Here is an 18,731-nt window from a genome sequence, read left to right as displayed (position 1 = left end):
ACCAAAAATGAAATTATATGATACTTCCTAAAACAGAATTAAGCAGAGTATGAACCTTTAATTAATAGTATGATGTAAGAAATAGATACAGTAAGGTAAGAAAAAAACATACATCAAACTTTTCACATCTGAGTTCTTACAATTTGCTTCTCTTCCCACATCTAGTAAGTCAGAGTTATTTAACAATGCCTTGGATAAAGAGATGCAGACTCTGTGTCCTCTGTGAGCAACCCAAAAAGATAAATATCACTGTATGTGCTGGAACTTATAAGTCCATGTGAAATATGTCTCATGGCTCCTTTCAGGGTCCATTTGAAGTTTTCTTGGCAGATGGAACATTTATAATATATTTTATTTCCCTCATGCAGAGTCTCTGGACCCTAATATTGTTGTAGGACCTTCAGTTAAATCACTTAGCAAGAGTCTGTGTTCAATCTGATGACCTATTTTCATAACAGTCTCAAGAATTTCTTTAAGTTTTCTATGTCTATATTAACATTATTGGAGCTGGCTAAGTAGTTCAAATGTTATTTGGGGATAACTGAGGGGCATTCACATATGCATAAACAGTCCTAGTTACTTTTTTAGAAAAAAAAAACCAAAAAACCAACAAACCAGAATAAAAGTGATCCTCCATAATATTTAATTAATAAGATAAATTTTATCATGAATAAAATCTTTCTTAATACTGAAGTTATGAAGTGGAGGGTTTTTTGGTTTTGGGGTTTGTTTTTTTTTTTTGGTTTTTGGGGTTTTTTTTCTGACTCTTCAATAACTCATCAACTCAATGATTTCACAGTTTCCACCAAATTTCAATAGGTGACAGGTATCTCAAGGGCAATACCCAATTTTGGTTCACATAACCCAGCTATGATCTGGACATCTCCATTCCAAAGTGTGGCATCAGCTTTAGAAGAGTAATTTTTTATTTTAGCTTTGTCAGTAATTTGTGCCTTTCGTAAGTGAGCTGAAATAGATCCCACTGGGGACAAATAATTTCCCCTATTTTTAGAACTTTTCTGAACTCTCACAGTAACCTGGTACTTCTGCTAGCCCAGCCTACCCACCATCCATAGGAAACCAGGCAGGCAGCAAAATATCCATCTCAGTGATTTTACTCTATTATATTTATCTACTTTGAAAACATGAGTTAGCAGAAGACATAAAAAAGAAGTAAAATACTGGAAGAACAACTGAAATAGAACATGTAGGTCAGTCTCTCCTTTCTTTGTTTCATATCTTTGAATGGTACCTTTTGATTTCTGAGCCCATGGTTTATTTCTCTTGTTCTCATCTCAATGCTATGTCCTACATCCCTGGCTCACTTGGGGTCTTCTAAACCTGACAAAATGCCAGATCATATCAGATTAAAGTCTTCATTGATTTCACACTCCAGCAAGAAAGCTTTTCGTATATTTGAACCCTGGATGAAATCCAGTTTTATTTATAGGATTTGTTAGTGTGTAGCCATTACAACTAGCCAGAGCAAAGGCACTTAGTAAAATGCCTTGCTCAGCTACGTATATTTTCTGTCTTATTTAGGTGGTAAGGAGTAAGAAAAATACCTACACAGACAAAATAAAGAACCAACTTCTGCTATTGCAAATAAGCTAAATTTAATGCCATGTTGAGTTCCTAACAAACAAAGACTCTTAAGTCCTACAGGCCAGATACAAAACTCATCTCTACAGCAAGATTTTTCATGATGTAAAACAGGTGTAGACCCTAAGACTATTTCAGGAGAAAATAGTGTGACACGTTACTGTGCTCACATAATTTTGACCAGCCTGTTTACTTCCAATGTTTGTGAAGACTACGATTTTATCTTCTACATGTCTATCTTGGGAAGTGACCTTGGCACCAAAGTCAGGCCAGAAATGGCCTTGATGGGTTCATCACCACACCTAGACATGGGTGGTAAGGAAGGCAGCAGCTGCTGTGACAACAGCAAATACTCACACAGGGCTGTGCTCATATTCTTAAAGAAATACCAGAAAAAGCTGTCCCAGTGTGACACATACCTGGAGCCCCCAGTCCAGAGAGCCAGCAAATACCCAGCATAATGTCTGTGTGACAAGGCACTGCAGAACGAGGTAACAATTCTCTTGAACTGTTTCTAGTTAACAAAACTGTTTCTAAGTTAATAAAAAGCTAAATGGCAACGTGAGGAACATAACACACCCACCTACTTGGCTGTTTCCAAGAATCAGTCACAGCATCTGACCACTGTCAGAAATCTAAAGTCAGTGAAGAGGTATCAGCACTTATCCTGCAGCCAACAGCTAAAATGGGCTAGATGTGCCCTAAGAATGCTAATTTCTTATATTCATTCTAAAATGGTCCCTGTGGGACAAGCTCAGATGGACCTGCATTGCAAACACTTGCAATCAGGTAAAATGAATCTGAATCAAACTTCCCACTGCAAGAATCTGTAATAATAACAGATGATACTTTAAGTAATTACAGGAAATCCTGGAGCTTTTTGGATAGTATCTTAGGTGCACATCAAAAGGAGGAACAAAGTCGCAGCAGGAGGGAGGTCTTGTACTAATAGCCCACATGAATACCCCATGATTGTCATTTTTCAAGATAATCAACTTTTCACTGAGGAAATCTATCAGCTGAGCTGCCACACTCTCATGTAGAACTTAGGACATAAAGTAAAGCAAGCATTGCTTATGTTAGGCTGAATTAGAGAATGAATATTTTCATGTCTGGAAGCAAAAAAAAAATACTCAGGGTATTTATGGTTTGTTTTCCAAAGAATCTTCCTTCTTTCCTTCTGGACAAGTTTATGATAAATAGAGATAGACTCCATATGGCAGATGTTTTTTCCTGTATCAATACAAAGAATTCCTTTCTGAATGGTCTGAAGGTCAAACATTGCCTCTGCTTTATGCAATGCTGTGGTTTCGTTTTCTTTCATTCTTCTATACCTTGTTCTACAGAAAATATTTTCTGACATGGGGGAGGTCTCTGGCACTTTATATTTGCAACAAATCAACTTCATGTGGTTGCTTGGCTGCCACCTCACATAAGGGGTTCTCTTCACATGCTGGCTGCCTGAGACACTGGGAGTGCAGACAACTGTGGAATTTGTGATCTTCTGCAAGTTTCCTGATTTATGAGAAATAAAGAAGGAATTATTTGTCATATAAATAGTGATGTTAAATAAAACAGATCTGGAATTTACTTTTTTTAGTGCTTTTAAAAGTACTTACACATTTCTCTTTTCTCTTGGCTCTTCCTAAAGACAAAGTCATTACCTAAGAGACAGAAATAATGCCTTTTGAAGTAATTAAAGCAGTTCAGTCCATAATGTACTCAAAGTGATAACTAAGAGGTGACCTGATCACTGTGCATAAGTATCTCAGAATGAAGAGATATCTGGTGCTGCAAAACTCTGGCATTCAAAAATGGCAAGAGGAAATCCCAAGGCTGAAAGAAAAAGTGGGACAAAATGAGGCAGGAAATTAGGCATACAGGGGCATTTTGTGTGTGTGTGCCTGTATTTAGTTGACTGGGTTTTGTAATTAAGCTTTGGAAATGTTTGTTCAGGAAAGAGATGATCTCTCTATCATTCTGCATTTCTTTAATCAGGATTGGAAATCTGCCTACAAGAAAGATCGAATAAGACAACTTGACAGACGTGTTATTTAAAGAACTTCTTGTGTCTATATTCTGTAGAAAGTTAGACTAAAATATATTAGTAAGAATGAGTCCAAAAAGTGCTCTGCAACACCAAAAAACTCTTATAGTATTTAACTTACTTGTGAGTGATATTATACAACTTGATTAACTGCAACATAGCATCCCACTCTGGATGGGCCTGGGAGGGATGGCTACTTGTGTTTGATAACGTTATTTCCAGTGTTGTGTTCTTATGAATATGTTATCTTTTCTGGTTTAAGAAGTAAAATATCCATGCACCTGGAAATGTTTTCTCTTGGATCATTCAAAGACTGTTGATAGCAAACACCCATGAACAAGTTAAGCAGGTATTGAAAAGCAAATGGGATTTTCCAGCCATTCTTATCCTTGATCATAACACGGTCCCCAAGGTCCAGTTAAATATTTCAAAACAGCTGATTTTACTCTCACTGGGAAACCCAAACCCTTTTCAGGCTTCCTGCAAGTGTTTTATAATGCTGGATGACTTTACTTTACTTATGTTTTGATGAAGGATTATAATTGCTCTATTAACGATTCTTGTTATTCCATTTCCCCATTCATTCTCCCACAGATATTTTGCAAGGAAGCAGTATACAGTAAAGGTGCAAGATAGCCACCTCCAGAATTATCACTTGAATGTGCTCACCCTATAACAGCAGCTTTAAGGATGTTTCCTACTGGTTTTGCAGCATAGAAAATGTGCACCTGCGTTCAGAGAGTCCATTTAAAGCCTCTTGTCATAACTGTTAACATGGTTACAAAATAAACTCGCTAAAAGACAAAAATATAAGAGCAAGAACTCCTTGTTAAGTTTTTTACTCATTGCAGGTAAATTGGCCAGACTTTGACCAGTGGTCAAGCTTAAGCTGGTTTTTTAATATGGGTCTGACCACAGGCTCTTTGAGAAGAGCCCTGGTGCAGCACTGGAGCAATCTGGACCCACTTTACAATTCCTGCTTTTGTCATGATCTTTGGAGGAACTGAAACATCTCATTATCCAGATCTCCCTCTCTGTTAGTGGGAAGACTATTCCTCCCTAAGAAGCATTACAAAATCAGATTATATGAGGTGTGTGGAGTTCTTTTATATCAATATGAACAGGGATTGTGTAGAAACTCTTAATGCAACAGCTCTGAATGAGTTCTTTAAATTCCTAAAGTAAAAAGTTTTCCTCTAGCTCACTGCTTTGGATACCATCACAGTACCTTCTGCTTTGTGACTATCAAGATTAAGATCAGAATAATATATAAACTAGATGAAACACTGAAGAGTGTTTTTTGGTAGCTCAGATGAATTCCATTCAGTTGGACCAGTATTAGCCAAAGATATTCAGGGAAACACTCCTAAGAAATTGCTTCCTGAGACAAACTGAACATTCAAAAACACTCAGTTCCAAAATCTGATTTGTTCTGACACAGTTTTATTTAGGCAACTCTGACAGTTATCATCACAGTATTAACCTGTTAAGCTTTTCTTGATTTGAACAATGAAGGTTAAACCAGACAGGATGGATATCATTGTACCACAGACCAGGCTGAGCCAAATGCACATTTTATACTGACATGTCCATGTGGTTTGCAGCAGACAGCAGGAAAAAGAACCTTGAAGGAAAGTAGGAAAATAGGCAAAAGAGAGAGGATCATCCACTTGCTGAAGGACAACTGGCATTAACCTCATTCATACTGATTTGTGTTTCTTGAACTTTTTCTGGACAGTTTGCTTGGTCTTGACCAGGAAGTCATTAATAAAAAACCAGAAAAAATGTTACATACTGGAAAATTCTTCTTTGAAATAGAAGAATTTTTTCCAGTGTTTTTCATTTTCAAACTTGGATTAAAAATTACTGTCTTAAAAATACCCTTAGACCTTTTCCCCTGCAAGGCTCCTCTCCCCAGTGTTTCATTGTGGTGTTAAATTCTTTCTGATGATCTGAGCACCTGACTCTACCTGGCATTTAAGTGAGATGCACACCCACGTCTGAAGGCAGGCTTTGGCTCTTTGAATCTGGATTTTTCTTTTTTTTTTTTTTTTTTTTTTTTTATTTACAGAGAAAGGAGTGTAATTATGATAAAATAATTCAAAGGGATGATTTATGGACTGCTCTCATCTATTTTCTGCTAACAAAACAAGCAAGTTTTTGTTCGACACAGGTAAAACATGCATAAAACAAAATTTACTTACATAAAATAGTGCACACATTCCTGCTTTAATGAGGATGGGGTTTTTTTGTTGTTTTTTTTCCTGTTTGTTTGTTTTGTTTTGGAAACCATCTTAATTTTGTTCTTTTAAACTGTTAACAGTTCCATTAAGTTTTGTTTTCAATGTGTTATGCTAAATTTCTTTAAAGGTATTAGCTTAAATTGAGATATTATTATGGGTTGTATGAAGATTATATTTTATCCAGTGTAAAACTACTCTTAAATGAACAAGTTATTTATAAGGTGCCTTACTGATAGATTCACAAAGGAACCTGAGAGACTACTCTTTGTATTTCTTTTTCATTTAAAACTCCTGTTTTGTTGTTGTAATCTAATTTTTGGACTTGCGTTCATATGACAATATACTAATCATTCTCATTGCAAGAGTGTCCCACTAAGCTCACTGGGAGTGATTTAATAATAGCATAGTTCAAACACTCACTTTCAGCATTTATTTTTGAAATATGTGGACCCATTCTGAACTATTTTGCTTGAACGAGTCCCAGTATTGCTTCTTAAGATATAAATATTTATAATAGGTGCACTGAAATAGTCTTCAGAAAATACAAAGCCAGATGTTAATAGAATTTTACACAGACGACAGAAAAGTTGGCTCTTTTATTCTGAGTAAATAAGAATAAATTATGTTTTATTCATAAATGGAATTTTTGAGAACTCCTTGTTTAACCCTGTTATCCTTTTCCCAGATAAACTGGGAGCCAATACCACAAACTGTTAAGCACAGCCTGCAGGAAGCTGAGAGCTCTGAACTCTGGTTGACTTGGTTTTAGGAGTGGAAGAAGTTCATTTTTGCCCTCAGATGGATACTCCAAGAGCCCTTTGAAATCACTGCAGTCAGGCAGACTCCAGACATTAGCACTGCATGAGCTCTCTTCCTTCAAAAGATATTTTGCATAACATGAAATGAATCAAGAGACCAAAGACTGATGTCTAAGCAAAATGTGTACTTTGATGAAAGGAGCACTTGAGGAAGACTGACTTCAGTTGCTAATTATATAATGTCTTTAATATTTTTGAACCTCAGTGCTGTGAAAGGGAAGGATAGAAAGAAGTACAGCAAAGTTAGGGGATCAGCCTGTGTTGTGAAAGGTCACAGCTCAGAAACCCTTCTCTTCACAAAGAAAAAGCTGCTCAAAACCATTGCATCCAATCTCTCTCAGCTCAGTCCGTGCCTCAGAGGCAAAGGACTTACAGGAATATACACTGCACTTTGTTGCTAAACTATAAAAAAGCAGGGAAAGTCTTGCTTCTCCCCTCACCTGCAGCCAGGGAGTAACAACTTCCCACATCTATTTCATCATTATAACCCAAGAACAGTGGTCCAGAGGCCATTTCCTGCAGTCTGACATTGAACAAAGCTATTACCAGTAGAAAAAGCATGGTGCAAGTTTCAGGGAAGTCACATTACTTTCTGGTAGCTGTGAAGGCAGCTGTGGGCATCCCTGTCACTATCTATTACTTTCTACTTGGCTTGCCCAGCAGTCACCTGTGTTTTCCTGTGATTCATTTGTAACTGTTCTATTCCCTTTCCTGTGACTGGTTGTGAAATGGTTGTGAGAGCATCCATGGCTGAGTGCCTTCGTCTCTGAAAATTGCAACCAGAAAAACTGCATGAATGAACACACACACATATATATTTTTTTTAATATCTGTTGATTTTTTTTCTATTTCTATTTCTAACTCTGCAAGAGCTAAACCTCCCAGTCACCACAAAATATCCATCCCCTGCTGCTGGTTTTCTCCCTTGTACATGTTGCTGCCACAGAGGTCTCCAGTCTGTTCCCTTTCTAGCAATGTTGCATTTGTACATTTTTAATGTGTGCTGCTTATTATGTTCATTTCAAGCTATGCTGGTAAAGGGATCAGGCAAACACATATCTGCCAAATGAAAACTAATTTTTGCTATGTTCCAAACATATAAAGGTACTTTAACATCTGACAGGTCTGTCATATGTAATCTTAGCCTTATTTAAGATATAAGTAAATATCAATAGGTAGATATGAATAAAGATTATATAAAAAATTTATATAACTGTATAACAAGTATATGTGGGTATATGTTTATAGATATACACACAAATTATCTGCATACTTATATATGGAACATTTGCTTCTCATGGTCTGGATAGGTTTCCCTTTTGTTTTAACAGCACTGAATTCACAAAGTCAGAACTTGTCCCTCTGAGAAGAAGAACAGCCAACACAACAAACCAGGAGCATTTTTGTATGAGGTGAAAAAAGCCATTGAACAATGTTCTGTAATTTCTGAGGAGGTCATTTCTACTAAGGAAATTGTATCCTAAAAAGGAAAGGCCAACTAAGGAGCCTGCAGAGAACAAAAGACAGTAAATTATGGAGCTCCAGACCCTACCTAAATGCTGTGTCTCCTTTTGGGTAGCCTGGCCCAGTCTCAGAATCCAAAGCAACAAAGCCAGAAGATTCCATTTTACCTTAGGAGCCAAATATCAGGGCAGATCACTTAACAACATATCACAGGTCTATAATCAAAACTATCTTTGCAAAAATGCTAAATATCTATGGCAACCTATCCATGTCGGCTTCAAAATATCCATTTCCCCTGATGACATTGTGTGTACGCTGGGCAAAAAAACCCCAGCAAAATAAAAACAGAAAACTATCCTCTGCCCTGAGGTTGGCTGCCTCTATGGCTTCCTCCTGGACATGCACCATCCTCCCTCCCTGTCCCAATGAATTCGAGCAGAATTCCTCGAGGGGGATAGGGGGTCTAACCTCTGCTGATACAGTGATTCAACAGAATGGGCTGATCACTTGTGCAGTGAAAATTTGGAAAAAAAGACCATCAGACCTCAGTAGGAGGGGCAACCTTTAAAAACTAGATGTTTTATCCTTGGCAATTCAGTAGTCTGCTGTGCTGGCACTTTGCATTGTCACTAGCTAGCAAACGTGAATCCTCATATTTATGAACTTTTCTACATGGAAAATCCCTTTTCCATCAGATCTGTCCCCAGCTCACATTACTGGGGGGAGGAGGTGCTGTCACTCTGTCTTGTCCCTGCTAATGCTCAATGGGCTTGCAGCTGCTTTTGAGGTTCAGTGAACAGATGCTTTTTTGGGAAGTTGTGACTGAATCACTGCCTTCATTTCAGTTGAGATGAGGGCTAAATGGAGGGAATCCAAATTGCTTGGAGAGTACTACATGGGAAAATAGCTGAACACAGAATGGTCATTTCTCCTGGTGTTCAGCAAAATTTGACAAGCATCACAAAAGTGGTGTTACTGAAAAGGGAAGCACTTGTATGTGGACTGCAGCTGTAGTACTTTAAAGGAGTAGAAAAAGTGCCTGCCTAACTAAGGCATGGAGAAAATTTACATTTAAAGATGATTATGATAAGCAGGGCTGAATGAAAAACAGCCTCTGCCATATTGTAAGGACCACTAACTGTTTCTGCTTCTTTACTTCTAATACATCAGGCTTTAGTTATCATCTGTGCTTTTAGAGGCACTTAAAGACACCCCTATCCCATTTCATACAAGCTTTTCTTGTAGTCTATGCAGAAAGAAATGAATACTAGACTCTGCTGTGAGTTTGGGGATTTGGCTATTAAAAAGCTAATTTGGGGATTTGGGATGATTTTGACATATAGAAGACAAATCCCTTCATTAAGGAACTCATAGTATAAGGCCAGCACAGACTTGGGATTGTTGGGATTGTTGTTGGGATGGGATGGAGCAGTCTTTTTACCCTAGATGAAAAATTATGAAAAATAGGAAATTCCAAATCTGCTTAAAAAATTACCATGTGTGCAGCTCAGCAGCAGATGGTGGTGAAGTAGGCTGGTTTCAGCCTGTTGACTATCTGGTCAGCTACCATGAAGTTCCTGATATTCAGTTAAAATTGCCCTCAATTAAAAAAAAAAAAATTATAGTCCCTTTTCATCACTCCTGGTTTTCTCTGTATACTCAAGAGAAAAATTTCTAAGATGTAGTCCTGAGCCTAGAAACTGAAATTGCAGTTTTCCCAATGGAACTTCTACAGTTTATTTCCACTGGACATGTGCCCATGCTATCCAAGCCAGCTACTCAGGTGCTAAATCACTGATGGCTCAGCTTTCACTGCAGCTCCTGAAGATGTCTTTTCATTTGTTAGCTTTTGGCTTTCAATACTGCTGCACTCAATTTCTTTTTTGTGCAAGCATCACTTATTCCCATCTGTTACCTACCTCCCCTCTCTTCACAGTACACTTAATCTGATAGACATTGTCCAAACATGGATGAATACCTCAATTTTGTCCTTTAGAGCTTCATCAAACAAAATGCCAAACAGCAATACAGTCAGATTTTGGAGGATAAGCAGTATTTTCACCCATTTTAAAGTTACTGCCTCCCACACTTAGAGGTTTGATACAGAGCACTTCAGCAGTGGGCAGAGATGAATAGCCTGACAAACATTCCTTTGTATGGAAACATCTTCTGTATGGAGGTGTCTTTCTTGAAGGACCCCAAAATTCCAAAACAATGCCAAAGGCAGAGTTTTTCTAATGCTGCAGCGTTGCCATCTTTGAAGTCAAATCAGCAGCCACATGAAGGAAAACCTTCTGTTCAAATGCCAAGCTCAGTAAGTTTAGAGAAAGACTAAATTCTTGTAGTTTCCAAGGTGGCCCTGAGTCAGGAGAATAAGGTTTAATCTCACATCTTAGGGAAAGTTAGATTCAGATTTGACATACAGAGAAGGAGAGGATCTGATCGTCTCTAGCACCAAGGCACACTCACATTTACCTTCATCCCTGGTGAACAGGGGACTTTACATCTGTTTACCTCTGGCAATGGACTTCTGGTTGCAGTATGGCAATTAGTTGACAATGGGTTTTTGCATCTGTGTGTTTAACCCTCTTACAACCCCAGTCTCCTTATCTCTCTCCCCCTCGGACAGGGACTTTGGGAAGGTTTCTGCATTCCCAACAAATTGGCAGCATGTCCCTGGCCTGTTCTGTGCCTTTGCAGGTCTCATTATCCTTTGGAGAGAGCTCACTCTCAATTTGCTCGTCTTCAGTGCATCAGTGCAGCCAGGTGGAAATGGCTTTGAAATTTACCTTTTCAAATCTCAGCTTTGTATATCTCCTTTGATGTTTCTTGTCAGGTTTTCCAGTTGTCCGTTCCTCTCTCTCCTCACCACAGCTTCCTCTCTCCAGGCAGTGTTTTCCCCAGGCTTGTGACTCCCTGAGCATTCTAACTTGCAAAGGCATTTTCAGTCACAGAGTGCCTGTCGCTGGAGCTCGAATTCACTCTGCTGCCAACAACGGTGTATGTCATCCTCAGTGGCTGTGACAGAGTTGGACAAACACTGGAAAAAAACCACAGAAATATTCTGACAAAGAAACTTTGGAAGCTGTACGAAGTTATAGTTGCTTGAATGCTCAAGCAAGGCTGAGGAATTTGTGATGAACTGTGTCCACAGAGAGAGAGCTGGGACAACTTGCACTTTAGATCTTCAGACTCCTGCAATGTTCAGGTAGATCTGAAAGTCTCATTGGGCCTCCAGGTGTGGCCACATTTGGCAACAGATCACAGTTCAAGCTCTTTGCTTCATCACTTTAGAATACACTGGTTAGAGGAATGGTCCTCAAAGGAGCAACTCTTTTTGTCACTTCTTTACTTAATTGGATTCACACTCAAGAGGATTCCACACAGATACTTGAAGGAAATCATTAATACAATGTTTGTAGCTCATCAGTTCAAGAAGAAAATGGATGGTTCTTCAACTTGTTTATAAGACATCAGTCAAGGGGCTCTGATAACCTCTTTCTTATTCACAGTTGCTGACTAGAGTGTTATATAATGTATATGTAAGACTGTTTCCTATATATATATACACATATTTATTAACTTATATATATATTTATTTATTTTTATATAGTATAGTATAGTATAGTATAGTATAGTATAGTATAATATAGTATAGTATAGTATAGTATAGTATAGTATAGTATAGTATAGTATAGTATAGTATAGTATAGTTTATTTATTATATGCTTGTTAAGGAATGGTTTTCTACAGCCTGGTATGTGATGTGATTCTTGCTTTATCCTCTCTTTTTCTGCACACTCAGCTGACACATTTCTTATTTAAAAGGAAGTTTTCCAAGACTCATGAAGGTAAGCAAGCCATCTCCAGAATATTATCTTAATCAAGCTCACAGAATGTTCTGGGACAACTAAATAAATTATTAACCTTGCTGTTACAAATCAGTTCATATATATTAAAAGCTGCTTCAGAATCAGTTACATAGTCTAACAAATATGTTAATATATGAGCAGTCCAAGTAAAACAAAGCAGATCCTTATAAAAACTAAAATATTTTGAATCTTAATGTGCAGAAATGGCTTAACTGGCTTCCACAACAAGGCAAAGTTGAAATCATCCAAAATTTCCTTATCTTTCACCTATACACAAATATTGTCACCAAGCAGAATCTGAGAACTTGCTGAAACATGCTCTTGTGATGCTGAACTCACTGTAGAAAAGTGCTGAAAGCACAAACATGAGAAAATTCCCATTTATCAGTCAGTTTCTTCTCTTACATGATCTTGGTGGCAGATTTTTCCCCCTCTCTTAGACATGTCATTTTGTGCTACAACCTCCACAGTAAAGGCTACATTTGGAACACAAATCTAGATTGTCTAAATGAAGGCAATGAAGAAGGGAATCTATTTTATCCTTGCCTCCCTGCTCAGATTTTCCTCCCTATGCTGAGTACAGTCTGTGGAATTTGAAACTGGGACTGGACATGTGGGCTGGGAATGGGAATATCCTGAATTGTTTTATGTTTCCAGTTCTTTATTATTGCTTAGATCCAACTGGTTTTCAACTGAAGAAGTAACAGGAGTTGTCTAATACTCCCAATCTCTTTTTTCTGTTTCTGTGCCTCCCTGTGAAGCCCCTGTTAACACAGGGTGTTATCAAAGTGTTCTATCATTTGATAAAGCAACTTTCTGGAAAACATAATGCTCTCCAGCGTGTTTGCTAGGGTTAGAGTGTGAATGGTATCACCATAGCTTGGCATATCTTGAAGAGACTCAGCTGAAGTATTTGAAACTCGGTAACATGAAGCACTGATTGATTTGCTTGCAAAATAGGACCAAATAGGCTTCTAATGCTTTTTTAAACTTCTTTACCAAGTGTTCCTTGATGGAAACCCTAGATTTGCTAAACATAACCTCCTTCTGGTGAAGATGACATAAATCTTTATGTTATCCAGGGATTCTTTTCTGTCAAAGAAAATATTTGAATTTCACATTTTTACCTAAGTAGCTTAATAAAAGGTAAAGGTTTTAGTCTTTCCAGGTTTCATCCACCTCCTCCTAACCTTAGTAGAAATCATATGAAACTGAAAAAAAACCCCCCAACAAATTAAAAAGTTGCTGTGAGAGAGGAAATGGTTCCTAAGCTTTAAAAAGAAGGGGATAGGAAGGACCAGAAGGAAAAACTGTGACTTTTCCTAGTTCTAATTTCTGTTACATATGTTAAATGTATTGAAAATTTAATGTGAAGCCCAGGGATCTGAAACAAACTGTGGCCCAAAGTGATGCACTTCATAGAGAAAGAAATATCTACCCTGTATAATCAAGTATCAGGTAATCAGTATGGGAGTATTTCATACTGCCACTCAGAGGACAGAAATTCTTGACTGTGTTAAAATAATTGCTGAGTTTGTTCCTGCTGGCTCCTTTCTGTTCCCCTACAGTAATCTCTGCTGGAACACACTTGAGACAGAGATTATACAGTAAGCTTTTGCCTTCTAAAGTCTAACACTGCAAATAACACAGTCCACTCTAATTAGCTTTTGTAAACATGCATCCAGCAGGCAACGAAGGAAGAGAAATAATCAGTGAGCAATGTAGGTATCCACTGCTCCAGGCACAACATTTGGAATTATTTGCCTAAATGCTGTCATTACAATAATGTTGCCCAGGATAAACTGGATTTGCCCCTTTCCCCAATACTGTAACTGAATGACAAATCCTGCAGGTGACTCACTGGCAGCAGGATGCACACTCATGCAGCAAGTCTGCTTTTTGGATAGAGACACTTAGTGTGGACTTTCCAGCATGACACATCAAGCTACAGAAATATTTCCAAGCAAATATTTGGATTTCTTGGTTGATGATCAGCTCAGTGTTTCTCAGGCATAAGCATGCTTTCCTCTGTCCATTTTCCCCCTTATGAATTTCAGTCCTACACGACTGGCCCAAAACTGCTTTTATATCAATTCTCTTAGTTTTAGGCTTCCCAGTGAGGTAGTTGGGCATCAAACGTGCTTTAAGCAGGGGCAATTCTCTTTCACAAGTTTTGAATATTAGGTCTTGAATGAAAAATACTGCAGATACGTCCTCTTTTAATAGCTCATAAACTCATTTCCACAATGCAAAATTTCTAGAATTATTTTAGTCATGATAAGCAATTAGAAATCAACTTTTCCAGTATCAAACTACCTCTAAGAAGAATACCCTCCTGTTTGGGGAGGAGGATTTGAAGATTGGATATAACATTTCTCCTCTTCTAAAGTTAACTCTGTTTTTATGAACCAATTTAACATAGCTCTCTTATAACTTCAAAGGTTTTAATGGTCTCCTGATTTCACAGTATTTAGTATTCTCCAAGGTGGAACTGCTGCTCAAAGCACCTTGTTGGAGGAGAACCATCCTGGCCAAAGGCCCAAAAGGACTTGCAATTTCTCCCTGGTTTGGTCACATTGGAAATTCTCCATATAGCCAAGATTTTTGGAATCCATCCCAAATAAACTGAACTGAGGGAAGAAGAATAGGGAGACAAAATCCATGAGGTCAGTAAAAGAGTAGATACATACAGAGTATATATGTAGGAAGGAAACACTTTAGTTTTGTTTGGATTTAAAGAAAAAAATAATGTAATTGCTGCTTGGGTCTTTCTTGGAGACCTTCCTTTTTTGTGGCAAAGTAAAAGGAAAAAAATTCAGCTGTCTGATTAATAAATCTGTCTTTGTTTCCAAAAGGAGATGCTTGAACCTAGTTTTCAAATAACTGGAAATACTGTTTTTTCTTAATTTTCAGATATGTTAATAATTCAGTAAGGTTCTCATTCCAGTTTCTAAGGTAACTGCACTTCCATTTCCATTATGATATCCCAGCTTGTCAGCTCTCTTGAGGCAGGATCCCATGGTGCTGCCTCTCTTAATTGGCCCTTAACTAAACCCCCTCCAACCCTTTGCCAGGCTCACTCTGAGTAGCTGCTCTGACATTTTTCTCCAGCCTCTTCAGCTCTCCCAAGGTTATGAACTATTTACCAAGAGCAAAATAATTCATTAGGAAATGTGCCTCAAAACAGCAGCCACCCAATGCACCTACTTGGTGGTCACCAGACTTCCAACACTTCTAGGGCTCTGAAGTATTTTTCCTTGTTAGTCATAGTGAGTTATTAGAAGACATTTCTGTCCCCAGTCAGTATTGTTATTTTTATAAATGGTTGAAGCTTCTTTTGGTTTGCCTTTGGGCCTTAGCAATTTGTGTGGTAGCCCCCTTGGAGAATGAGCTTTAAGTATTTTCCACTTGAAGCTATGCAAAGTTGAAAACAGTATTAATTAGCTCCCTACATTCTTTTCATCTTGAAGGAAACACCTCATGTATTATTTGTCTGGGAACACAGGTACTGACAAAAACTTGAGTTTCGTTAGGAAACATTTCTAACATTTATAAAGTTAATCCAATCTTCTTTAAATACTACATAGCTTGAAAGCATCTGTCACAAGTCTTTTTTGGCTTCCTTCATCTTTTTAGCATCAACAGAGTCTGCCACACCCCCAAAGCCATCTGTGTATCTCATGTAAAACTTCTGCAAGGGCTTTTGTTTCTCTTGACCACCTACATCCCACAAATGGAAAGCATCAGTTTTATTTTTCTCTCTTAAATCCCCACAGTATCACCCCCAGTGTGTGGGAAGAAAGTCAACAAGCCAATTTGGTCTCAGCCTGCAGAACAGGGGTGCCCCCAGAACCCCTGTGCTTGGAAATGGGGCAGGGTGTGCAGCTCAAAGGACTTGCATTAAAAGAAATGCAAGAACAGGCTGCTACAGCAGGCAGGAGAGGGGGACTCATGCCACTGTCCAGGACCAGAGCCATGAACAAATCCCTCACGATGCTATTCCATATTGCTCTTGTGGTATTTTAGCACTAAACTGAAGTAACTCTTCAAAAAGTAAGAGCTATCATCAAAAAGTAAACCTATCATCTTCTTCATGTGGTAGTTTACCTTCTCTCTGCTCGAGATACGAGCAAGAGTGATTAATTTGTTTTTGCTGAATCTCAGTTTTATCCTACTCCAATTTCTTTTTTATTCAGAAAATAATTCTGATATGCATTGTTGCTCAGAATTTGAACCAAATGTTTCTCTGGGGTTTTTAAAGGTTGAAAATCCAATTTCATTATAAACTTCTGTGGGCTATTTCTGTTTTCCAAGGACACACTCAGCAGCAAATCTATCATTCTAAAATTCATGAAAAACTCTGTTCCTGGGAAGACACTATAAAAATCTGCAAACTCCTGAAATTTAGTGACAGAGAGAACCAGAAGTATATTTGGCCCCATGGTTCAAACCCTACTGTAGTCAGTGGGCCTTTCCCACTAACCTCAATAGTTCTTTTCATTGTAATTTTTTATAAGATTGAGGCAAATAAGAAAATTGAATTTTTAGCCATGTTTTTTGTCAATTTCATCATTATTGACTCCAAATTTCAAATGGAGCGATTATAGCCAGGAAGAGTAGAGCTGAAATTATTTAAAAAATTCGTATGAATATCATCAAGACATTTGTTCTCTAGTTCTTTAAGGTGAGAGATTAAGACACGGTTTAGGATGGACTAGAATGAGGCCAAAATGACCCTCCAGATTTTCCTTTTGTGCTCAGGCTACGAAGCCTTGCAGCATCACTGCTGCTCCCGAGCAGGTCCTCCCTGGAGCATGGCAGCTGCTCAGCAGAGAAGCAGCCACTAGAGAGCATGACGAGACCAAATAACCTCCCGGGTGTGGTTTGGGTCCAGGCTGGAACCAGCTCTCCTGGGGTACAAAGCTGATGCTCTGAAACATCTTTATGACTGAGTGCTGTGAGCAAAGACAAAAAGTCAACAGAACTTCAAATCTTCAAAGGGAAAATAAAAGAGCACTGACCTCGACCTCAGTGTATTAAATGAAAGCAAGCATGAAACTGTCTCATCTGTTTCCTGCCTTTCATATGAAAATTATATATAAATGTCTCCATTAAAGATGTATTTTCACTCAATGGAAAGTCTTCAGATAAAGTACATATAAATATGTATGTGGTGCTGGTAAACCTCTGAATATCATTGCTTTATGGCTATTTCTCCTGTGTAAAGCAGCCTTCAAGGCTACGAAAAAAGAGATATAAATGGAAGAATTAAGTTTAGTTTATTCGGAGAACAAAAGCAAAGCTAAATAATGAGTAAATTATACAAAAAATATTTTAATCATTCTGCAGATGTTTATAATGGTAAAAGGAGAAAAGGGAGGTCTTTGGAATGGCATAAAGGGCTCTCAACTTTTTATCTTTAGCTCTGTGATCATCTATCAATAAATACTGGGAAACCATTTAAGTGAGTTGAGGTTTGCAATTTGCACCTGTTGGGGCAGTGATTTGTACTATGAAACAGGAAAAATTGCACATTTGGTACATTATTCAAGGATGGAACAGAGTAGGAAGAAGAGAAAGAAATTTCCTTCACACTGTAAGAAGAGCTGTCTTTCCCAGCAGTGAGGATACAGACTGTATGATGCCGATGTGCTGAGGTTTACCATGGGATTGAAACTTGGCAGCTTTTATTCAGGGAAAAAATAGCTTAAAGGATGGCTCTGTTCTGAGCTTGGCACCAGGGAACACCCACCCGTGGCAGCAGAATGGCCCCAAGTCTGTGTCTCATCAAAGCTGGTTACTCCACAGCATGTTGGTATTACATGGCACTGGTCCTACAGACAGCCTCAAGTAGAAAATGGAGTATGCAAAACACAGAAATACACAAAAAACTCAACCCAAAAACCCAACCCCTGACTTTCTCCCCACTGCCCCCCTAGAAATGGGCAAAACTGAACCCATGATAACATCCATAGTTCATTGTTGAGAAAAGGTAGGATTTGCAAAGGAGAGCAAACTGTTGGTCTGGCTAGTAGAAATCTTCTGCCTTCTTATAAAAAAAGTGGAGGATATTCAGTAATCTTGCCTAGCAACTAATTTTCTCTCTGAATTCTCATCTATTTCAAATACCCATGTATCCTTTCTGTAAGTTACTAATTTTAAAGCTTGTTTTCTCTTTTTCATAATGCCTCCTACTTCATTCCACAATCTGAGGACCAGGGCATAGGGGTATCCTTTGTAAACTTCTTTACTTCCTGACATGGCTCAGCTTCTCCATTGTAGGAGCTTTTAGGTTATTCCCTAAATCACCAAGGCTCTCCAGCATCCAGTGTAAAAAAAGAGAAATCATCTGGTTTGGGTGTATTTATATTGAATGAAAAAGGTTGGAATTTGATCTACTTAAAGAATATTGAGTCAAGAGACAAGATTCTTATTGACAGGTACAACTTTATTTCTGTTGACCACAATAAATTATAATCCAGTACAAAGCAGTTTTAACCTGCCAAGGGCAGGACCTTCACAGGCAATTAAACAAAAGATAAAACTTAAGTACTCCTATGATGCTCTAGAAAGCATGAAGTTTCTAAAAATTTCACAAGGGATTGAATTTATAAAATGATTTTTTTTTTAAATATGGTCTGTTATTTGCTGAGCCAGGCAAATACTGGCTGCCTGGAAGAAGAAG

This window comes from Sturnus vulgaris, chromosome 1 (assembly GCF_052056855.1).
Source record: "Sturnus vulgaris isolate bStuVul1 chromosome 1, bStuVul1.hap1, whole genome shotgun sequence".
NCBI classification, from domain to species: Eukaryota; Metazoa; Chordata; class Aves; order Passeriformes; family Sturnidae; genus Sturnus; species Sturnus vulgaris.
Note: the sequence above shows the minus strand (reverse complement) of the source record.